This window comes from Diachasma alloeum, unplaced genomic scaffold, assembly GCF_001412515.2.
Source record: "Diachasma alloeum isolate Michigan unplaced genomic scaffold, Dall2.0 Dall_scaffold_00633, whole genome shotgun sequence".
In the NCBI taxonomy this organism is placed as follows: Eukaryota; Metazoa; Arthropoda; class Insecta; order Hymenoptera; family Braconidae; genus Diachasma; species Diachasma alloeum.
The window spans coordinates 80,457-104,676 of record NW_021680765.1 but is presented as its reverse complement, the minus strand read 5'-3'; the positions used below and the strand labels follow the sequence as shown (position 1 = coordinate 104,676).

The window sequence follows — 24,220 nt, the reverse complement described above, 5'->3', positions numbered from 1 at the left end:
CGACAATTGGTGCAAGAATGATTAATTTCTCTGTTTTTCCTCTTAGACTGAGGGGTAAAGGTGTAAAAACTTGTGGCTTCTCCCGTAAATATATCCGATCCTAGTTTTCGTCACTCGGCGAGTATTTCCAAAATGTTATTTTTCATAAGCACCGCTCACCTCCAGGTTCCTTTTTTTTATATTAACGAAAAAAAATTTTAGTGCTACGTAATTGTTACGTGACTTGGTGTATGGAATTGCTGGTGAGATAAATTCATCAAGTTACTGTTTGTTCTACTGTTTTACTGGCTTTTGTAAATTATTATCCTCTCCATAACGTATTATTTCAGATTCATGGATTTCAAATTCCTGGAAATTTCAACGACTCTACTCTCTTTTTTGTGCCCCCCCCCTTCTTCCTCCTTCTTTCCCGCCCACTGTCTTGTTTTTTGGATTGGCGTCAGTGATATCTTGCCTCTACCCCCACTTTACCTTGCTACCAGTGTTTACGCACTCCCCACCACCGTACGTTACCAGCGGCAAGGGCGCTCTTGACTCCGACGTCCGCATCGTACCCGGTGAATCTCACTTCGATTGCCATTGTGGTCGGTAGTTAACCGAAATTGTTCGTGTTTTTTGCTGTTCTACTCCCAATCGTTTCCACTGCGAAAATATGGGTTAGTTTTGTATATCACTATTCATTTAAGATTGATTGTTGGGGCATTTTTAGCATTAAATAGTTTCAGTGAAGTGAACAAATTAAAAATTATAATTATTTATTGCTGCATTCATCCCAATTTATAATGGTTTTTCCAGCTGAGCAGAAGGGCAATGATAGTATCCCGGAGTGTGAGGTTTGTGAAGGCTGTGAGAATCCAGATTGTCAGAGAGGTATTTCCAATTCAACTGATATTTTTTTCTAAATTGAATTTTTTTTTCCATTTATTGTAGAAATGAGTTTTTCGAACACATTTTCTCCTGAAACAAGTTTGTCACTCCTCTGAATTAATCAATTAATAATCTAGAGAAAGAACAATGAAGACATATTCAGCGAGATATTTTTTTTTATTCTCAAGAAGTGCATGAGTATTCCCTCTTCCAGTTATTTGTATTCGAAAAAAGCCCTGTAATCACCAATTTTTATTTTGTTCTAGACAAGCTGGAACAAGTCAAGTCATTATTTGTAGCCGCTGAGAGGCAGATGGCCATTCAAAAAGCTCGATTCATCGCTATTCAGAGGGGTGAACAGCAAATTCAGAGTAGCCGCAAATTTACTCGAGGAAATGGAACGTATTCAGGAGTTGGTGGACCAGATATACGATGGACTGGACAACGCTGACGCTGCCGCTGACGCTGCTTAGAAAAATAGTCATCGAATAAAAATCGAAAATATCCATGTCAAATAAATAAAAATTTCACCTTGAATAATATTGTGTAACAAGGAAAAAAATGATTATTCCTGAGGTTTTTTACTAGTCATTTACGTCAAACTCTTCGAAGTCGTGGGGTTGGAGGATTAGGTAAGGGGTGAATTTTTGTTCATGGGGTTGGCGACAAATTTCATGGGGCTGAGGTGTTGTAAGTTACATTAAAGAGTGAAGGGGGTTCTACTGCGCAACCATGGGAGTTTTCGGAGGATGCAAAAAGTTATGGATGCAGGTTGATTGGAGCAAGGGAGTTGTTGATTGGAGTGAGGGAACGGCATTGGACGGAGAGCTGTCAAGCCAATTTCATTGAATGGTCCCATCATTGACAATATTACAGAATCCTTGGGAAATAGTAAAATTCATGAAAATCGATTTTTTTCGAGCGGCGTGGGAACTACAAACAAAGATTTCATTAACATTTCACTACCTCTCTTGAATCCTGGAATATTTATTTGAAACTCATATTTTTGGCTCAAGAGAACCGGTTCCACCGCCTCAAAATTAATTGATTTTCGTCTAAAGTTCTTGATAAAATGGAATGCAAAAGCTATTATCACAGCATTAGAATGATTCTCAGTTACGCTGATGAAATATGGAAAACATTTCTTGTTTAATTGTTGTTGTTGCCGGTGAGCGAGCGCCAATCGACTGTCATTCGTTTCATGTCATCAGTATCGGTTCCGCAGTGATTGATCCGTTCATCTGGTCGTCATGGGAAAATTGGGTTCGCCTGATTTATCATTGGATGCCAGGGGTCAGATTGTGGGGATGTGGAGAAAAGGAGCCTTGAAGAGTCACATCGCCAGAGATCTTAACATTAGTGTGAGTCCCATTGCTCAGCGTTCCTAGTCCTCATCTCCATCCACATTGTCCAGTCCACAGTTTTCATTTTTCCTGTCCTTCCCTTCCTTTGTAGCCGGCCACGGTGGTGAAATACATCACCCGATTTGAAGAGGAAGGAAATGTGGGAACGAGACCACGTTCTGGTTGCCCTCGACGATTGGATAATGTAGCAGACGAAGCAATTGTCAATATGGTTCGACAGTCACATTTCATCACTGCTATGACAATCAGGAGAAATCTCCGTTTACAATGCTGCGTGCAAACTGTCCGTAATCGACTGTATGATGCTGGTTTCCATTCTCGCAAACCAGCTAAGAAAGTGGCAATGACACAGCAACACAAAGATCGAAGGCTCCTTTTTTCTCAAGAGCATCTCGCATGGGACGAGCAATGGAATTCGACAATTTTCGTTGATGAGAAAATTTTTACCACTGCTGAGACTGGGAGACACACTTTGTGGCGACTACGAGGGACTCGATATGATGAGGAGAATCTCCTCTATAATCACAACCAAGGACGAGTGACAGTTTCCGTTTGGGGGTCTATGACTGCTCGGGGTCTGGGAGACTTGGTCATAGTAAATGAGAGGATGACTTCTCAGGATTATTTGTTGATCCTTCAGAACGTGATGTATCCCAGTGCAGAAAGATGGTTCCCAGAAGGCGAGATCTACTTGGCACAGGATAATTCTGGACCTCACAACGGCAGGATTGTCCAGAATTGGATTGCTGGACAGGAGCGACTTCACCGTCTTCCTTGGCCACCTGTCTCTCCTGATCTCAATCCTATCGAAAACGTCTGGGCTCGTATGCAACGAGAATGGAATCGCGTTGACAATCGACGAGATCGACAGGCTCTTATCGCTTGCATTATCCAACAATGGGAGGCCATGAGACACGACAGACAATTCTTTTACAATCTCGTTCGAAGTATGCCTAATCGTTTGCAAGAAGTTATTGACAGGAATGGTGGGGCCACACATTATTAGCTATTGTGAAGATAGGACTGCATGTTGATGAGTCTAGACTTTTATTCCTGAGAAAAGAAATATAAGAGGGGTAAAGTTGGGAGAAAAATTCTTTCCTTAGTATAACTCTCAAGTTCGAAAATTGAATGATGGAAACGCGAAAAAATGTCTATTCTTTGCATTCTGTTATGTATTGAATTATTTTGATAGTGGCTCATTTTGCAACAAAAAGCAATTGAAATTCTTTCGTAGGAAGTTTTAGCAGCTATAAAATAAATGTTTATAACTTTTCACATAATTTTCTCTCTTGAGATGAAGAGACACACGTGAGAACAATTGTCGTAGAAATATCATGCGATTTAACAAAAAAATACTATTAGATTTCTATTGAACTTCCCATCAGTTTTTTGCCAAATCTTACGAAAAATTCTGCGAATTTTTTCCATAAGAATATTGAATGTCGCATGAGAGAAGCAACACAGGAGCAACAGATTTCATTTTTCTATACAGCTTATTCTACTGAAATGATTCTTTTAGAAATTCCATTACTCAAATTTTCAAATTACTTTTTTCTAATGAAAGAAAAATATAGATAAAAACCTAGAAGATTTATAGATGAGGAATTCATGTAGAAAATGGCTCAATTGAAAAATCCGTATAGACAGCTAAAATTCCCTATTTTTTTTATAAAGTAGTTTCTATTGCATTTTTTCTATTGATTGAACATACTTACTGTGAATATACTTACATAATTAGCTGCAAAATTCTTCAATATAATCAGCCAAAAGTTAATAGAATTTCCGATTGAAGGTGAATATAACTGCAATAACATTCATATTCATTTCCCATTGCATTCGTTAGGTTTGTCTACGAAGTATTCTCATTCTTGCGCTGACTAGTATTGAAGGATTTGAGTCGTTGCGGGCAATTACTTTGCTACTCAGTTATCTGGATTTTTATAAATATTGGAAAATCAGTCACCTTTCTACTGTCGTGATGAAGTTGAAAAATTGTTACAATAGGTATATCGATATCACACAGACAGTTATAGCTAGCAGCTTTTGCATAACTCAATGATTATTAATTAAAACTTCTTGCTGTATCTAATTATTCCGTAATCTTTCATTGATTCTTCTTTGCCCTCTTTCTCTATTACATAAAATTTGTAACGTGGCAGAAAATAAATAGCATTGGAAAGGACAGGTGATCGATATTTAGGGTATAATTGTTGTCCTAATGCATTCAGACATGGAATCGACGGAATTGAAGACCAAACTTTTGTTTGAATGAGAAGTTGTCGTCCAAAAGCTCGGAAATTTCGTAACAAGTCCCTCTTTTTCATTACCAGTTAATTGTTAAATCAACACGACAGGGAGTTCTTTCAGAGCGAAAGTCAATGAGATATTTTGCTTCTGGCAAATGAAATTCCGCTTCAAAAAAAACATCTCAGACATTATCTCTTGAAATAATCTTTTATTCAGATAATTTATTTAGAAGTAACAATTTGACCTATCATGACTCTTCACTTCGATGTAATAATTTAAATCTTAATGTCGGGTTTGGAGCATGAACGTAGAGACATTGCAGTTTTTCCTACTGTTCGAGAGCTGCTGCATGGTAAAAAGTTTCTAAATAATAACAATGGGGTTCTAGTCAAATGGTGATGGATTTCCAATATGGATTTATGCTAGTAGTAGAATTATGGTTTGGCAGAAATCTACTCCAAAAGATCCAAAACTGCTTTTCATTTCACTAATTACTAATTTTCTTTTCACTAATTTCCATTGAGTGTCTATTCGATTCATTCAACACACGTTCACATAATCATATAGTTTGAAATCCCATAGCCCTGTAAAGTAGAGATGAATTATCATAACATTTATGGAATTACAGTTGATTGAATACAATTTCTAAGCGTCGATTCCAGATGGATGTTTATTTTCTTTGAAGTTGTGGGAGTCCCACACAAATTGGCGGTGAAGTGGCTTCATCTTCAACTTCAGTTTCTAACGATGCGCTTACCTAGATCAAAAGACAGGTTTGAAAGTTTTATGGTAATATCCTCAAGAACATTAAAAACCGAAAAGTGAATAAAAGTTCAATCTCGTCTTATATTGATCAAATAACGTAATGCAGTTGATTCAATTTAGTATATTTTTTATAACTATCAACATTTACTTCAAAAGTTGACAAACTGATTTATTTATTTATTTATTGTTGTACTAGAACGATATATATATTTACTTGTTAGTCCCCTCATTTGGTTATCATTGATGGCAATGACAACGAAAATTAAAAATAAAAACAATTATTTTTTGCTCCGAAAAAAGAAATATTCAAAACGTCACTCCAATTCCCCGTTCCCCCCATATCACAACGAAGCACGAAACATAATTTCGAAGATGCGAGTCTGTGACGCGAATTTCAGTCGTTACTTCGGCTTCAGTGTTTACCGCCGCCTCACCTCCATCTGCGCCCAACTTCAAGTCTTTTACGAACTTATTTGACCGATTGTATACTATCTCGAAAATTTAACTTCGTAAGGAGAATCATTTCCGCCAAACTGACAGAAGCAATAACTTCCTGTATTCTAAACAAACTTTATGATAATTAACTAATTGCGATTGACATAATTAATTTTCTGATCATAATTAATATTCTAATTGATATATCAAACTAAAACAAATTTATGGACAAATCTAGCGAATTTTCTATGACCTGTTTACATTTCGTTGCATCAAAATTCGTTTGTATCGAAATTTCTATTACAAATTCTTAGAACCAACGGGAGAATTTCCACCAACCATGTTTAAGATTTACCATTTGTTGTTGTTAAACACTAATGGGAATAATTCAAGATTACTTATTGAAAATTTCACTAACAACGGAAAATCATGTATTCTTCTTAACGTATTCTAGAATTAGTTCATAGGGATAAGACTGAGAGAGAAATGACGCGATGCGACTGCACTAGACGGAGTGATAGTTTCCGAACATAAAAGGTATAGTAATCGACCATTAACATCCGAAATCTGGTTGGAAGCTCGACCCCATAGCTAATAAACCTTCTACTGCAACCGTTTCCTCCACACGAATATTCACCCCAATACCCGCCCGATACAATTCACCGTCTAGGCTAGGATTGTCGATAAAAGCTATTCATCGATAATAATTTCGACCCGGCAAGCATTTAGACTTAGAAAAATGCTTTTACCCAACGGGCTAAACATCTGATAATCACACATCCGAAGCATGAACGGCTGCTGAGAGTGATNGTTTAATAACTAATCGTTTATTATCAGAAAAAGTATTCATTTATTTTTGTTATTATCGTTGTTATTAACAGAATTGAACAAACACACGAGGGGCTTAATAGAAGGCAACTATATATCATTGAAGTATTGGAATCCATCAATTGATTCCTTTAGGGACGGAGAAAATTTTCATTTTTTACATCCATTTACGCATTAAATTATNGAGTCCCACAGTGTGCGTGCCGCGAGTGGCCTCCAGTACCAAGTATCGGAGACCATTTCCGACAATGCCTAATAGAGCCCGAAGAAGAACCTATCTTCCACACTTGGCCCAACGATAGGTAAACCAAATGCCGCTGTAGTGTTCAGTATACACGATCCTGAAATTGTAGCTTCAATAACTGAAGAAGCTAACCTATCCTGATCTACTTCGGTTGAGAATTTAAACCCACAGACCTTATACACATCTCCATCTCCTATGAGCTTTATCTAATGGGACGTCTTCCAATTTGATCGACAAATTTTGGACTATACCCTCTCATGTAAAGGAAGCGTTCACCTCCCTGTTGAAGGTCCAGTCCTTATTAAAGGTCTCAGACAATAGGAAACTTATAAAACTAATTTTNTATCAAGACAAAAAATCTTAGAAAATTTATGCCGGAGAAATTCCATAATAAAAATTTCATAGAAAGAGTTGTATGGAAAAAACGTATCCTATCGACTTTTTATCATATACAATAATTTCCATAGATTACGTCAATAGAAATGGCATAAAACTAATAGAGAGTTCTATAGCAATTCTAGAGGTTTTTATTTCAAATCTTTTCGTGCATCTGGAGATAAATGAAATATCTTGTATTAGTTTACAATCAGGTATGGTAATAATGTCAGTAGAATTATTGTAGAGGGAAATATCATAATATATCATTTTTAAAAATTTTCTTAGCTACAAAATTTTCTTAGGATTAAAGCTTGTTCGATTGGGGAGAACAGAGTGAAATGGACACTTTTAACTTCGTTCTAAATGTTCATAACTCAGACATGAACTCATCGATTCTGCTCAGACTGGACTCATTACAAAGGAAAGAAGAGATACTTTACAACGAAACTACGTCGATTTATCAGAACCATAATGAATTTTTATAATTTCAAGAAAAATGAGAGGTGTCCTTATTGCCTCATTCTCCCCTATTTTCCTCTGAAGATAATTCATAATAAAAAATATAGCGCATTCTTCTGAGAATTTTATTGACATGTCTATTACTTTTTCGCCGCTAGTGTTTTTAAGGAAAAATGTTAAATAAAAAATTATTCCAAGAAAAAAATTCACAAAAGTTTTGGACCGGGATTTTCAGGCAATAAAACATGGTAATTAAATTTTTAAAGATGCCAACAGAATATCATAGTGTTTTAGAAAGTTGTAGAAAGTATCTCAATGGCGGAATTTAATTAATAAAATGGACGAAAAGGTATAGAATTTTCAATAGAAGTGTCATACAAATCCTATACAATTGCGTAACGATAACGCAAACTTCTCGCCTGAAATGTCCTCGTGCTTATGTCATTCATTCTTCGTTGGAGTTAGCTCCGTCCCCCTCTGCGAAGCCTTCTTCGTCGACAGCGTCAGAGGAAGAATCAAAGTCAGCCACTGTGCTATTTGATTCAACTCGACGAAGGGGGTGCAGCATCAGTCTTGCAAGTTTCCTCTGAAGATTCTGAGCAGAGGCGATCAACCGATTGAAGTTATCCAAGACTTGCTGTTGAGATTCCAGTATTTCAAACAAATTGAAATTGGAAGTGAACAAGTCTTCGACCATTCCTTCGACATTTATGGATAAATTGCTCACAAAATCCCCAATTTCGAAATCTGACAATAGAATCGTAATAATGATTAATAGTCGTAATAATGATTCAATTCGCAATAAAGATTAATATTCTGAAGAATGAATAGATAAATTTTATCAGAAATTAGGATTCGCTTTTTTTGAAAATAATTTTGCATGAAATTTGTCATTTTCTACATTCAGGGCTGATGATAAGAAAAAATACTTTCCCATCTACCGAGGAGGTGAAAAAAGAGAAATGTCAACACCAATAGATTGAATTAGACTTATTACAACGCAAGTCACGTGAATAATGATAATACTTTGGGCCTCTTAATTCTAAATTATTATTCTCAGTTCATATTATTATAATTCCCAGTTGACAAGGAATACGTCATTTGAGAGATTTTTCGTAGAGTGAGCTAACGAAATTTTCTTATATCATTAAAGATTCTATTAAAATCGTAATTTTCACTGACGTGGAAATAAATTTTGTGCAAAACCCCAAGAAGGTGCGAAAATGATAATTCAGATCCCCCTCCCCCTGTAATTAATGAATTAAGTTATAAACCACTCAAAGTCATCTAAAACTCAGGAAAACAATGGAAAATTTGTGAAACTCAAGGGACATCACCTGCGAAACTCCTCCTCGAGTTTGCAAAACCCCAAAAGTTCGCAAAAAAGATCATTAAGACGTTACTTTTGAGGGTTTCAGCCTTCAACAAATTCCCTCAACTTTTCAATTAATTAATTAATGTTCATTATCTTTTCTGAAATTTTTTGAAATTTTGCAGACTCAAGGAGAGATTTCTGGAGATGTTCCTTGAGTTTCACAATTTTCCATTATTTTCATGAGTTTCAGACTTCAAAAGTGTTTTCACTCAAATAATTAATTAATGAAGAGTCTGACTTATCTTCTGTGCGTCTTCTAGGGGTGTTACACATTTGAGAAGGGTTTCCAAGAATTCGTATCTTTTATTCTGGTCGTGGAATTGTTTTACTTACATGAATGATAATTGGGAGTTGCAATTGGGCCTTCATGGAAACCCGCTCCATCTCTGGGCATCAGCTCATTATCAAAATTCTTCAACTGTAATGCCACGTCATAGACAGCCCCAGCCATTGATCGGGCGAGGCTGAATGAGTATCTAATCTCAAGCTGGCCCTGAAGCACATCCGGGAAGGGTTTCTTGTTCCTGTAGGTTGCACTTTTGAGGAGCTTCCTTGCAAGAGAGTGGATTTCGTCTGTGATGCAAGTGTTGTGATCTGGAACAACAAAAATCGATCAGAGAAGGGAATATTTCCAACCAATATGAGTGGTAATTGAGTTTTGTTTTAGGATAAGAAAAATTCGTATTTCAGTTGCATTTAAATAGTGAAATCAATAGTTGATGAAATTTTCTTTTGTGGATTCTCTATTGAAATGAAATAACGAATACCTTGTTGATTAGCTTCAGGTAATTAAACAAATGATTACTTTTAATCCACTGTAATATTTTACTTGGAATGTTCATTTTACGTACGATTTCAATGTGCTCTCCAAAAAAATATTTCCCGTTGATCTTCATGAAATGATCAAGGTTGGTAATATTAAACTACACTTTTCATTTATGATTTGCTTAATTGAAGGAAGAGTTTCGGAATGAATATGAAATTGATCGATTTCACTTTGTTGATCTTAACGTTACCAATTATATATTGTCCTATCACATTGTAAAATCCGTAGAGATCAATAAGTGAAGGCTTATTTCATCTCAGAGATGTGCGAGATATCGAAGAAGCAGAATATGAACTTCATAATTAGTGAATTACAAATGAAAAAGTAAAGGTATGATGGAAAAATGTTTTCTCCCAAATGAAACTTTTTAATCACATGAGCCAAAAGAAAAATTTATCGCTGAGCGATGAACAATATTCATACCTGAAGGGCCAAAAATTGGGTTTTAGTCGAATAAAGTGAGGTTAAAATTTTTAGTTTACCGATGTTTATTATTGCGAATTACCTTCTGCTTGACCATTAGCTCCGTTGGCACCGGGCACGTCTCCAAGATTAGCCATCTCACGAGAGTAAATTCCAGCTGATCGATGATGAAAATAATTAATACGTTGGGAAGATGCCGGCGAAAGAATAAAAATTCAGTGACCTGCAGAAGCTTTATGCCGGAGGCAGAAGCGATGTGCCGACGTGCCGGTAAGCGTAGTAGAGTCGTCGCTAGAAGAGAAAGGTTTCGGTTTTCGGCCGAAGTATTCCGAACCCGCGCTCGAATGGGAATGTGGGAACGGAGGGGGGCAAATCCGAAGACCCCTCTCTTGTGGTGAGAACTTTAGGTTGGAGAGATGAGGAAAATGTTAGAGCATAACGTGCCATCTCTGTCGCACTCACTGTAAGGATATGGCCCAGTGGCGTCATGCTGTCTGCCGACCAATCTGAAGACACTCGGGGGATGATGATTGGTGGAGGAGTCGGCACGCAAATTTCCTCGCAAAAAATCAAAATCACGAGAACGTCAACGGCCGTCAACGGTACGTTTTGAGTTGACGATTCCTGAAAAGTTGGAAAAAGGAATGACAAATATGCTATTGTTTCTGAATTCAATGAAAAATTAATTTCGTGATGCTCGACAATTGGTGCAAGAATGATTAATTTCTGTTTTTCCTCTTAGACTGAGGGGTAAAGGTGTAAAAACTTGTGGCTTCTCCCGTAAATATATCCGATCCTAGTTTTCGTCACTCGGCGAGTATTTCCAAAATGTTATTTTTCATAAGCACCGCTCACCTCCAGGTTCCTTTTTTTTATATTAACGAAAAAAAATTTTAGTGCTACGTAATTGTTACGTGACTTGGTGTATGGAATTGCTGGTGAGATAAATTCATCAAGTTACTGTTTGTTCTACTGTTTTACTGGCTTTTGTAAATTATTATCCTCTCCATAACGTATTATTTCAGATTCGTGGATTTCAAATTCCTGGAAATTTCAACGACTCTACTCTCTTTTTTTTGCCCCCCCCTCTTCCTCCTACTTTCCCACCCACTGTCTTGTTTTTTGGATTGGTGTCAGTGATATCTTGCCTCTACCCCCACTTTGCCTTGCTTCCAGTGTTTACGCACTCCCCACCACCGTATGTTACCAGCGGCAAGGGCGCTCTTGACTCCGACGTCCGCATCGTACCCGGTGAATCTCACTTCGATTGCCATTGTGGTCGGTAGTTAACCGAAATTGTTCGTGTTTTTTGCTGTTCTACTCCCAATCGTTTCCACTGCGAAAATATGGGTTAGTTTTGTATATCACTATTCATTTAAGATTGATTGTTGGGGCATTTTTAGCATTAAATAGTTTCAGTGAAGTGAACAAATTAAAAATTATAATTATTTATTGCTGCATTCATCCCAATTTATAATGGTTTTTCCAGCTGAGCAGAAGGGCAATGATAGTATCCCGGAGTGTGAGGTTTGTGAAGGCTGTGAGAATCCAGATTGTCAGAGAGGTATTTCCAATTCAACTGATATTTTTTTCTAAATTGAATTTTTTTTTCCATTTATTGTAGAAATGAGTTTTTCGAACACATTTTCTCCTGAAACAAGTTTGTCACTCCTCTGAATTAATCAATTAATAATCTAGAGAAAGAACAATGAAGACATATTCAGCGAGATATTTTTTTTTATTCTCAAGAAGTGCATGAGTATTCCCTCTTCCAGTTATTTGTATTCGAAAAAAGCCCTGTAATCACCAATTTTTATTTTGTTCTAGACAAGCTGGAACAAGTCAAGTCATTATTTGTAGCCGCTGAGAGGCAGATGGCCATTCAAAAAGCTCGATTCATCGCTATTCAGAGGGGTGAACAGCAAATTCAGAGAGCAGCCGCAAATTTACTCGAGGAAATGGAACGTATTCAGGAGTTGGTGGACCAGATATACGATGGACTGGACAACGCTGACGCTGCCACTGACGCTGCTTAGAAAAATAGTCATCGAATAAAAATCGAAAATATCCATGTCAAATAAATAAAAATTTCACCTTGAATAATATTGTGTAACAAGGAAAAAAATGATTATTCCTGAGGTTTTTTACTAGTCATTTACGTCAAACTCTTCGAAGTGGTGGGGTTGGAGGATTAGGTAAGGGGTGAATTTTTGTTCATGGGGTTGGCGACAAATTTCATGGGGCTGAGGTGTTGTAAGTTACATTAAAGAGTGAAGGGGGTTCTACTGCGCAACCATGGGAGTTTTCGGAAGATGCAAAAAGTTATGGATGCAGGTTGATTGGAGCAAGGGAGTTGTTGATTGGAGTGAGGGAACGGCATTGGACGGAGAGCTGTCAAGCCAATTTCATTGAATGGTCCCATCATTGACAATATTACAGAATCCTTGGGAAATAGTAAAATTCATGAAAATCGATTTTTTTCGAGCGGCGTGGGAACTACAAACAAAGATTTCATTAACATTTCACTACCTCTCTTGAATCCTGGAATATTTATTTGAAACTCATATTTTTGGCTCAAGAGAACCGGTTCCACCGCCTCAAAATTAATTGATTTTCGTCTAAAGTTCTTGATAAAATGGAATGCAAAAGCTATTATCACAGCATTAGAATGATTCTCAGTTACGCTGATGAAATATGGAAAACATTTCTTGTTTAATTGTTGTTGTTGCCGGTGAGCGAGCGCCAATCGACTGTCATTCGTTTCATGTCATCAGTATCGGTTCCGCAGTGATTGATCCGTTCATCTGGTCGTCATGGGAAAATTGGGTTCGCCTGATTTATCATTGGATGCCAGGGGTCAGATTGTGGGGATGTGGAGAAAAGGAGCCTTGAACAGTCACATCGCCAGAGATCTTAACATTAGTGTGAGTCCCATTGCTCAGCGTTCCTAGTCCTCATCTCCATCCACATTGTCCAGTCCACAGTTTTCATTTTTCCTGTCCTTCCCTTCCTTTGTAGCCGGCCACGGTGGTGAAAATACATCACCCCATTTGAAGAGGAAGGAAATGTGGGAACGAGACCACGTTCTGGTTGCCCTCGACGATTGGATAATGCAGCAGACGAAGCAGTTGTCAATATGGTTCGACAGTCACATTTCATCACTGCTATGACAATCAGGAGAAATCTCCGTTTACAATGCTGCGTGCAAACTGTCCGTAATCGACTGTATGATGCTGGTTTCCATTCTCGCAAACCAGCTAAGAAAGTGGCAATGACACAGCAACACAAAGATCGAAGGCTCCTTTTTTCTCAAGAGCATCTCGCATGGGACGAGCAATGGAATTCGACAATTTTCGTTGATGAGAAAATTTTTACCACTGCTGAGACTGGGAGACACACTTTGTGGCGACTACGAGGGACTCGATATGATGAGGAGAATCTCCTCTATAATCACAACCAAGGACGAGTGACAGTTTCCGTTTGGGGGTCTATGACTGCTCGGGGTCTGGGAGACTTGGTCATAGTAAATGAGAGGATGACTTCTCAGGATTATTTGTTGATCCTTCAGAACGTGATGTATCCCAGTGCAGAAAGATGGTTCCCAGAAGGCGAGATCTACTTGGCACAGGATAATTCTGGACCTCACAACGGCAGGATTGTCCAGAATTGGATTGCTGGACAGGAGCGACTTCACCGTCTTCCTTGGCCACCTGTCTCTCCTGATCTCAATCCTATCGAAAACGTCTGGGCTCGTATGCAACGAGAATGGAATCGCGTTGACAATCGACGAGATCGACAGGCTCTTATCGCTTGCATTATCCAACAATGGGAGGCCATGAGACACGACAGACAATTCTTTTACAATCTCGTTCGAAGTATGCCTAATCGTTTGCAAGAAGTTATTGACAGGAATGGTGGGGCCACACATTATTAGCTATTGTGAAGATAGGACTGCATGTTGATGAGTCTAGACTTTTATTCCTGAGAAAAGAAATATAAGAGGGGTAAAGTTGGGAGAAAAATTCTTTCCTTAGTATAACTCTCAAGTTCGAAAATTGAATGATGGAAACGCGAAAAAATGTCTATTCTTTGCATTCTGTTATTTATTGAATTATTTTGATAGTGGCTCATTTTGCAACAAAAAGCAATTGAAATTCTTTCGTAGGAAGTTTTAGCAGCTATAAAATAAATGTTTATAACTTTTCACATAATTTTCTCTCTTGAGATGAAGAGACACACGTGAGAACAATTGTCGTAGAAATATCATGCGATTTAACAAAAAAATACTATTAGATTTCTATTGAACTTCCCATCAGTTTTTTGCCAAATCTTACGAAAAATTCTGCGAATTTTTTCCATAAGAATATTGAATGTCGCATGAGAGAAGCAACACAGGAGCAACAGATTTCATTTTTCTATACAGCTTATTCTACTGAAATGATTCTTTTAGAAATTCCATTACTCAAATTTTCAAATTACTTTTTTCTAATGAAAGAAAAATATAGATAAAAACCTAGAAGATTTATAGATGAGGAATTCATGTAGAAAATGGCTCAATTGAAAAATCCGTATAGACAGCTAAAATTCCCTATTTTTTTTATAAAGTAGTTTCTATTGCATTTTTTCTATTGATTGAACATACTTACTGTGAATATACTTACATAATTAGCTGCAAAATTCTTCAATATAATCAGCCAAAAGTTAATAGAATTTCCGATTGAAGGTGAATATGACTGCAATAACATTCATATTCATTTCCCATTGCATTCGTTAGGTTTGTCTACGAAGTATTCTCATTCTTGCGCTGACTAGTATTGAAGGATTTGAGTCGTTGCGGGCAATTACTTTGCTACTCAGTTATCTGGATTTTTATAAATATTGGAAAATCAGTCACCTTTCTACTGTCGTGATGAAGTTGAAAAATTGTTACAATAGGTATATCGACATCACACAGACAGTTATAGCTAGCAGCTTTTGCATAACTCAATGATTATTAATTAAAACTTCTTGCTGTATCTAATTATTCCGTTATCTTTCATTGATTCTTCTTTGCCCTCTTTCTCTATTACATAAAATTTGTAACGTGGCAGAAAATAAATAGCATTGGAAAGGACAGGTGATCGATATTTAGGGTATAATTGTTGTCCTAATGCATTCAGACATGGAATCGACGGAATTGAAGACCAAACTTTTGTTTGAATGAGAAGTTGNAGTGTTCAGTATACACGATCCTGAAATTGTAGCTTCAATAACTGAAGAAGCTAACCTATCCTGATCTACTTCGGTTGAGAATTTAAACCCACAGACCTTATACACATCTCCATCTCCTATGAGCTTTATCTAATGGGACGTCTTCCAATTTGATCGACAAATTTTGGACTATACCCTCTCATGTAAAGGAAGCGTTCACCTCCCTGTTGAAGGTCCAGTCCTTATTAAAGGTCTCAGACAATAGGAAACTTATAAAACTAATTTTCGTCAGCTTACGCAAGCCAAATGATACAATCGCGACCGTTAAATCTCCTATTAGAATCGCTTGAAACTCATAAAATTGGCCTAACTTTTCGTTTGAACTCTATAATCCTCCGTTCGATATTAACTTTGTATAGCATTCAAGAACAAAATACTCGAATCACTAATTGTGGATAGTGAACGATGATAAGAGCAGCGACGAGCACATGAAGACCAGAAATCAAAGATATTCCGCCCTTCATGAGGGGGGGATGTTATGTACAAAATATTGATTTAAATATTCACGCCTGTGAATAATCACTTCGCACATTAAATCGCATTCTTCATCGTCCACTGTAGAATCGCGTATGTGTGGAAATGAGTATCAACGCATTTTTCACACATACTGACTCCACGCGCACACTAATTTGCACGTGTCCAGGGTAAAGAGCTGAGGAAGCTCACGAGGATGCCGAACCACGGGAAACTCCGTTTTAAAAATTCAGTCTTGGCTGTTCTCAGGAAAAAAACGTAGCCAGCTCCCGTGTGTTATCTTCTCTCTTTACCAAAGGCGAGTTCGTTTCCGATCCTAGTAGGCCTAACCGATCGGTAAACCGAGTGAAAGAGTTCGAGTGCTTACCACGGTAAAATTGAAAATATCGACAAATTACGCACACCATCGTGTGTCGATAGGCTAGAGCATATCATACACTCTACGTGTCACTGGTTGGACTCATTGACTGTGTTAATTGTGAGAATCAGAAGTGATTCGAAAAAGGTATATTTACAACGCTAGACTCAAAAACTCTACACGACAACCAACTGAGTGCTATAAAATTCTCGATCAAGTTATATGTGTGTTAGAAACGATTTTGGATTACAACAGGTATCTAGAACTTATAACTATTTATTCCAGAAAATAAATCTCCTCAAATCAATCTTTCTGCATTAAATCACAGGCGTATTCGTTCTCTCTTTTAATTGAATTTTAGCGTCAATTAAAACTGTCAGACACTAATTTGGATTCTTGATATCCATCCTATTGAATTAGTAAATAAATGAACTGATTATATATCAACTTTTGCTCATTCATAACGAGATCCTAATAAAATCCTGATAACAATAAAATCGGAGCTGAAATTGACTTCTACGAACGATATATGCAGATGTGCGCGGCACTTAAGGGTAAGGATCCATAAGAAGGTTAACCCCGGACGCAAGGTCTCTGTAAGCCGCACGGGGATAACTTTAAATAAAAATAAAAATGAAATAAATTGGAATAAATCGTCTCCCGACAGTTTATAACACCCCTGCACAAGACTCGTGGAGTGTTTTAAAATTATGTGCTCGCACCAAAATCTGCAACTACTCCCGTAATCCTTGCTCAAACATAACTCTAGCCAGGGACATCAGGAGTTTTTTAGAGGCTATTTTCTCCCCCTCAATGAATTCAGCGTGCAGACCAAGTAAGCCATTCAATAAATCGAGAGTGACTTCCTCCGTGCGGGCTACATATTTAGAGACACTTCATAGCGGCACCTTCAAGTTTACTTCCCAGAATCCCTTCTAGAAGAGAATCTTGAAGTTCTGGATATATCAATTTCCTAGCGGCTTCCACTGATTTGAAAAAAGCATCTAATTTATCTGCATCTTCTCCAGCGAAATTACGTACCATTAGGCGAAATCCCATTAGCCCTACGCCCTACGCAGAATGCAGGGTGAATAATAAGGCCAGTGCAATATAATAAATTAAAAAATCATATTGTCTTGGAGGCCGAAAAACTTAGAAAGCGGACAGCTTTCCTGGTAGATTCAGGAGCGGCTGTTTCACTAATAAAAATCGGGAAAATATGCAAGGGTTTCCCGTTAATGGAGGATACCAAAATTCTGCGGGAAATCGCTGACCAGGAGGTTTCGACACTTGGTAAAGTTGTTATTTATTTCCAATTCGGGCAGGAGGAGTTGGGACACATTTTTCACATAGTCCCCAACGACTTTCCTTACTCGGGAGGGATCCTAGGAGAAGATTTCCTAGAATCGATAGACCTGGGCGTGAGAATCATACCAGGGAGGGCCTTGTCGATAAACGGCTCCGAACTCCGATTTTTCAAATTAAAGGCGATTGACAAAACACGATTCTTGACTAGATCAATTAATGATGCAGTGCTCCAGGTCAATCAACCAGCCCAAACCCCAGAAAAGGTGGGGGAAAACCTTAAGAGAGCTACTGTTTCTGATATGGGGGCCATTGGTAGTGGCAATCAGCCTGGTTACATGGGGAGTAATATTACACAACCACATGCGGAGACATCGATTTTTAAAAGAAATGAATAGGCAGACACTCTCCAAATGAGTCAACGGAAATTCACACACCGAGATAACCCATCGAAAACACGGATTTTCCTTCCTTGGCGGGGAGGAGAGATGATGAGAAGGAAATTATCGGTGTTGGGGAAAAACCGTATTTCCAATGGTTTACATGGCTTAGAACATGGTTGCCAGATGGCAGCGGAAAACATGAGTCATGTTAACAACAGCGACAGCCATAATAATGATGGAAAAGTGGTAGCAGCATCCAAATATCGGAAGCAAGTGAATCTACCGCTTAGTAAAAAACTGGAAAAATTGACTAAGCGTTCGGGGACAATTTTCTTCTTTATTGCCAAGGAAAACCCAAGAAGACTCAAGTCAAAAATTATCTTTGACTTGCGGAAGCGAACGAGAAATGAGGAGATCATCGTAGACTCATTCTCATTGAAGAATTTGTCCGGAATGATCGGTTCTAACGGGAGGAGGCAAAATTTCTCGGTTATGAAAGCTGATACTTAGTTTCATCAGAGTTCATTAAATAGAGAGGCTGAGAATGTACATACTGCCACGTTAGATGAGATGTACGGGGTTTTTCAACGAATCTTCGATCTCAAGATGGCAGCACATGCAGGTCGACTGCTAATGACGATTCTTGCGGACAATGGAGGACGTGTATTGCAATTTTCTACATGTGTGGCGCTTCACATGGATAAAGGCCTGGGTCTTGAACTAGGGCCTAGTAAGGGTTATAGTAACCGTTCCTCTAAGAGTCATGAAATTGACAATTCTTTATGGGGGAAAAGTTCACAACATCACTCAACGGGCAAACCCTTGAAGGAAATTCCTAGAGAAGGCGGAGCTGAGACTCATCTCTCTGGAATTGTTGCTGTAAGACCAATGATCAGACTCGGGTCGGAGAATCTTATTGTCGCCGCTGCAGTGACTTATTCTGAGCATTTTACTAGGTGTTTCCTGAAACATTGACATCTCAGAGAAGGGCTGAAGGCATCTGGGTAAATATAAAGGGGGATGAAAGTTTTCCCTAATTGTCACCGAGTAATCAGAGCAACCCATCAGATCCGGCACATATGGATTCTTGGAATCTCCTTCAAATTGAGAGGAGTTCTCCACAAAGAGAGGGAAAAGAGAATCCATGTAAAGCCTGGGAAGGAAGGGCCGCATTATTAGCTGAGCTAAAGAACCGAGAGAATCCTGTATGAGGAGGTCTAGCCATCGTGGCTACTATTTCTCATGGGGTAAAAATATTTTCTCTTCACTACTCAATGGAGGCTAATAGGAAAAATCAAGGGAGTCCTCGAAGGATGCCTATTGGGAAGGGCCAAGAGGGTTCTTCAAGGNAGGGAAGGGCCAAGAGGGTTCTTCAAGAGCAAGAAGGAGTATGGAGAAGTTCCTGACACAATGGGATGTCAATCAATTCAGTGTTGAAATGAATTTCTACAGGGGAAAATTCATAAAACGTCAGCACCAGATTGGTTATGACATTCTAATTTGTTCTAATTTGTCATGAGAATCCGATGAGTATCAGGGCAGTATGAATACGAGTTGGTATTCATCAGAAATGGCACGACTGTAATGCACTTACACATAAAAAATCGCAACGACATCAAATGGCAGACTCAGCAAAATGTGGAAACCGTCGGAGGTGTGCGACCAAAGACGGATACTCGAGAGGTCATTCCACTGATGGACATCAGATCTCTGACCATCCTCAACATTTCGTCGAACATTGCAAATGAGGAAATGTTTTCGTCAAGTCGTAACCAAACGTTGGACAAGGATAATGAAAATGAGAACAAACCGACTTTTGGATCCTGGGCAAACTCGGAGAGTGATTACAGAATTCATCGAAGGATACGAGCTCTGGACCAGGAAGACACAAGACGACGCTCACATTGTTTACGGATAAATATCACGGAAACTGAAATTGATTATCGGCTCAATTCATACAGTCAATGGAATCCGATTCTACTCGTGATACCTGACCAAACAGATGTCACGGGGGAAAAGGAAGTTCTCGATTCGCGGCAATGCAACAGAGTCGAATCATCACAGTCGAAAATTATCACATCTCATCTGTGCGTGTGATTTTTTTTTGTCACATGCACTTTTCGAGCTATTGAATTAAACTTTACTCGAAAGAATAAAACGACTAAAATATTAGTTCGATTGAATTATGATTTTTTCACTTGATTAAATAACGATAACACCGTAACGCAGAGTCATTTCTCAATATTTAATTTTAATGGCAAATAATGTTTGTTATTATTTTACACAGTAATACAAATTACTTCAGTTTTTAAATAGCCCTTTTTTTACACTTTGTCACGTAAAAAATTAATTTATACGTTTGGAAATTAATCTCGAGTATTCGATTGCTAGTTTTCCAATTACTAAATATAAAATAACTCCGGGCAATTGAAAACAAATATAGAACGACTTGAATCACGAGATTGAAAATAAAAGGACTCGAATATGCGCGGGAAGAAGTTTGGAAGTTATTCCTTGAAAATTGGAATTGGTACTGATCTGTAATTTTTCTCTCACTCAACCTTCGCCCTCCGAGGGCGTGTCTGTAAAGTTCAAAAAATTTTAAGAAGAGGGAAATGTGCATTAGTAATTGGTGAAAATTGTGAGGAGAGGGAGGTGTCCCTTGACATTTGGAGAGGGGCCTCTCTCCTCTCCCAGGTAATTTGGGGAATTTTCAACGGTTTAAATGACCCACGAAAGGGAAAGAAATTTCGGAATGCAACGGATTAAGTCGTAAACTATAGGGAGGAGAATTTTCAAGAAATTGTTTTTATTGCCCCGGCTGCAAAGGAGTAAGTTATAAAGTGAGGGACCAAACTTGACCAAATTCATCCCTAACATTTGGTGGCAGCGGTATTCGGCTACAATAATAAGGTATTTAAATTTTCGAATCGACGTACTGAGTGACATTCGCATTAAATTGTGAAATCTACGTACGGAGCGACGTAGCATTGAAACCAAGTCGACGTAGGGAACGACGTTGCATTTTTCGGGTGTGACTGATCAACGGTGCAGTGGTCAGGGAACACGTGTCAGCAACTAGCTGAGCGGCCGATGGACTTCGGATTGCAGGGTTTCAGTGGGTCAACTTGAGGATACCATTGATATACCTGGGCTACTCGGAGAAGTAAGCATTTAACGAACTACTTAGAGCAGTAGATATCGCGGCTACTGGAAGGAGTAAGCATTGAACAATCTACTTGGATTAGTACGCAATATTGCAGGTTTTAGGTGGATCATTGTAACGTGACTCGGGGATATCTGGGCTACTTGGAGGAGTGGATAGTAAATAACGGCAAAGGCTAATGAGTTTTGAGGGTAGATCTGGACACGTAAGTGGAGATAATTTTCCATTACGTAGATCAAACTCTCTGGACTCAGTGGTGCCAGGAGCCGGAGAGGAACTTGCGGGAATATTCCAATATCCCAAACGGATGGCAGATGCACTTGGTGATTTTGGAGTGAATCTGTGGAGACATTATTCATTTAATTCGGACGATAGTTTATCCGACGTAGATATGAATTCACCTCACGGATTAAGAGACGCCGTCAGTGCTCAGATGGAACGTATGCGGAGAAATTTCGAAAGAGGACACGGAGGCAATGACCAAGGCGAGAATTTGGGAGCTGTCAATGGATTAGCGAACAAAGTATCACCTGAAAGACCAACGAGACATCATGATCAGTTAAGGAGAGACTACGAGGACTTAGTCGCGCGACACAATAGGTTGTTACAGCAATTCAATGCAACACGAGATGGGTCGGAATAAATGCAAGAAATCATCAACCGACGAAACGAAGAAATTGGTGTAGCGCGTGCAGCGGAACAAGCCGCAGAAGCGAGGGCCAGAGCATCAGAAGCAAGAGCTGAAGCAGTTGGAGCGAGAGCTAAAGCAGCAGAAGAAGCAGCGGAACGAGCTGAAAGAGGGCAAGATCGAGCCTAGCTGCGAAATCGGCGACGTACTAATTTTGGTGAGGATGATTACAACATCGACGTTACTTTAAAAATTATCAAGGAGTTTGACGGTAACGACCCACGAAACTGGCGGGGTTTTTCGTTACGTTTTTCGGGTACGGATCGTGCCATGCGGGATATGAAATACAAGGAAATCCAAACAATGGAGCAATTGGAGACAGAGTTGGAGGCTCTGTATGGTACGAAAAAATCCATAGATTCGTTACAAATGGAGTTATCCACTTTGAGACAACGAGAAGGAGAATCTGTAAGCTGCTATGGTTCAAGGACTGAGAGTATTACAGCGGAATTGGTGGACGAGTTATCGAAAACCAAGGAGACATTAGCTGAGAAACAAATGGTGGAAGATGCCATTAGACAGTTAGCAAAAGCAAGTTTCGAGACTGGATTGCGTGGACAGCTACAGGTGCTTGTAAGGGCCAGGGCTTTCAAAACACTGCATGAATCAGTCATTGGAGCTATTGATTTAGCTAAAACATCGAATTTGCAATCAGGAAAGCCAAGAATTTTTGATGAGCAGAGGATAGAGAAAACTTGTTACAGGTGCAACTTGGCTGGTCATTTTTCAAGAGACTGTCCCACTCGCGAGGGNATTGCGTGGACAGCTACAGGTGCTTGTAAGGGCCAGGGCTTTCAAAACACTGCATGAATCAGTCATTGGAGCTATTGATTTAGCTAAAACATCGAATTTGCAATCAGGAAAGCCAAGAATTTTTGATGAGCAGAGGATAGAGACAACTTGTTACAGGTGCAACTTGGCTGGTCATTTTTCAAGAGACTGTCCCACTCGCGAGGGTTCCACAAGGCTTCCTCGAGAAGAGGGGAAGAGAACATCGGTAATGCGGTTTGGAGCTGTTTGCAAATACTGCAAATATTCGGGTCACGAGGCAGTGGATTGTCATAAGCTGAGAAATAAACTGGGACTGTCAGCCGATCAGGCGATTCTTGTGGGAAAGAAAGAATCAGGCACTGCGAAACCACGTAATTTTGCAGGAAGTAATGAGAGCTTCAAACTGCCAGTAGGAGAATTCCAGATTTGTTGAAAATTTGTTCTTATTAGTGAATTGATTTAGAGAGAGAAATTCAATTTCAATTGTTAAAATTTTGTTATCGTTGATAACAAATTTTTTATTTTAAAAGTGGAGGAATGTTATGCCCCAGATTTGGTCAATTGCGTTATTGTTTAATATGTGGATATACAGCATTGTCAGCGTGACACTTGCCAGCGTAACTGGATTATGCTGACCAAGTGATGAAATGTAAACAATCAATGTTTTATTTAAGAGACGGTTGGGTCTGCACAGAACAGACCTGAATTGGACTCCGACGCATACAAAAGCCGTAAACTCTTTGTAATCAGTCAGATGATAGTAATTATAATCATGTAATAAAATCTCATATTTAAATGCCGATAAACCATTGGTGGGATTTATCCCTTTAAGCCTAGAACCAACAATATTTATAAGTACCCCCCACGCTGGGTACAACATTTGGTAGCAGCAGTGGGATTTACCATTAGGCGAAGGGAGTCGAAGTTACCCCGGGGAGCCGAATCCTAAGGGGGATATCCAATCATGACGTAACCACCCTGAGTGAGGTCATTCTTTATTTGGGAATTGGGAAGAGGAAGCTGGGACATACGTTTCAGGTCGTTCCTGAAACTTTTCCTTGCATCAGGGGAATTCTAGGCGAAGGTTTTTTGTCTTCACCTAGTCTGAAGGTGGAAACAGTCCATGGGAAAACATTGGTGATCAATCGACATCCTTTCAACCTGTTCCAGGATAGAGCACCGACAAAAATCAAAGCTAGAAGTGAGGTATTACTTCAAGTACCCACACAGAGCATGAAAACTGGTATCGTCCGGAAAAAACAGCTGACGAAAGGCGTCTTCATGGGAGAATGTCTGACGAAAGCACTGGACGGTCAAGTGCTCGTTTGCAAATGTGAATATAAACGACAGCGATGTGTTTATCAATTTACCGACGGTCAAACTGGAGCAATTACCATCGGAGGAAATAATTATGATGCTGAAGAATGCAGAGAAAGGCGAGGTGAAAGACCGCATCAAATTACTACACGAAAACTTGAGAATTGACCACTTGAATGAGGAGGAGAAATATTCTCTTCTGGAAGTCTTGGAGGAATACAACTCAATTGTGCAACTGCCAGGAGATGCTCCCGGAGTTACTGACCATCTGGAGCATGAGATCCCATTGAAACT

The 24,220-nt window shown here is 38.9% G+C and overlaps 1 long non-coding RNA gene across 1 annotated transcript; it reads left to right on the top strand.

Moving 5' to 3' along the window:
• The first annotated feature begins 485 nt into the window (after window positions 1–485).
• Window positions 486–1,218, top strand: LOC107043820. The gene is made up of 3 exons (XR_001461276.1): window positions 486–656; window positions 796–870; window positions 1,134–1,218. It is a non-coding gene; the product is annotated as an uncharacterized LOC107043820 (long non-coding RNA).
• The last annotated feature ends 23,002 nt before the right edge of the window (window positions 1,219–24,220 follow it).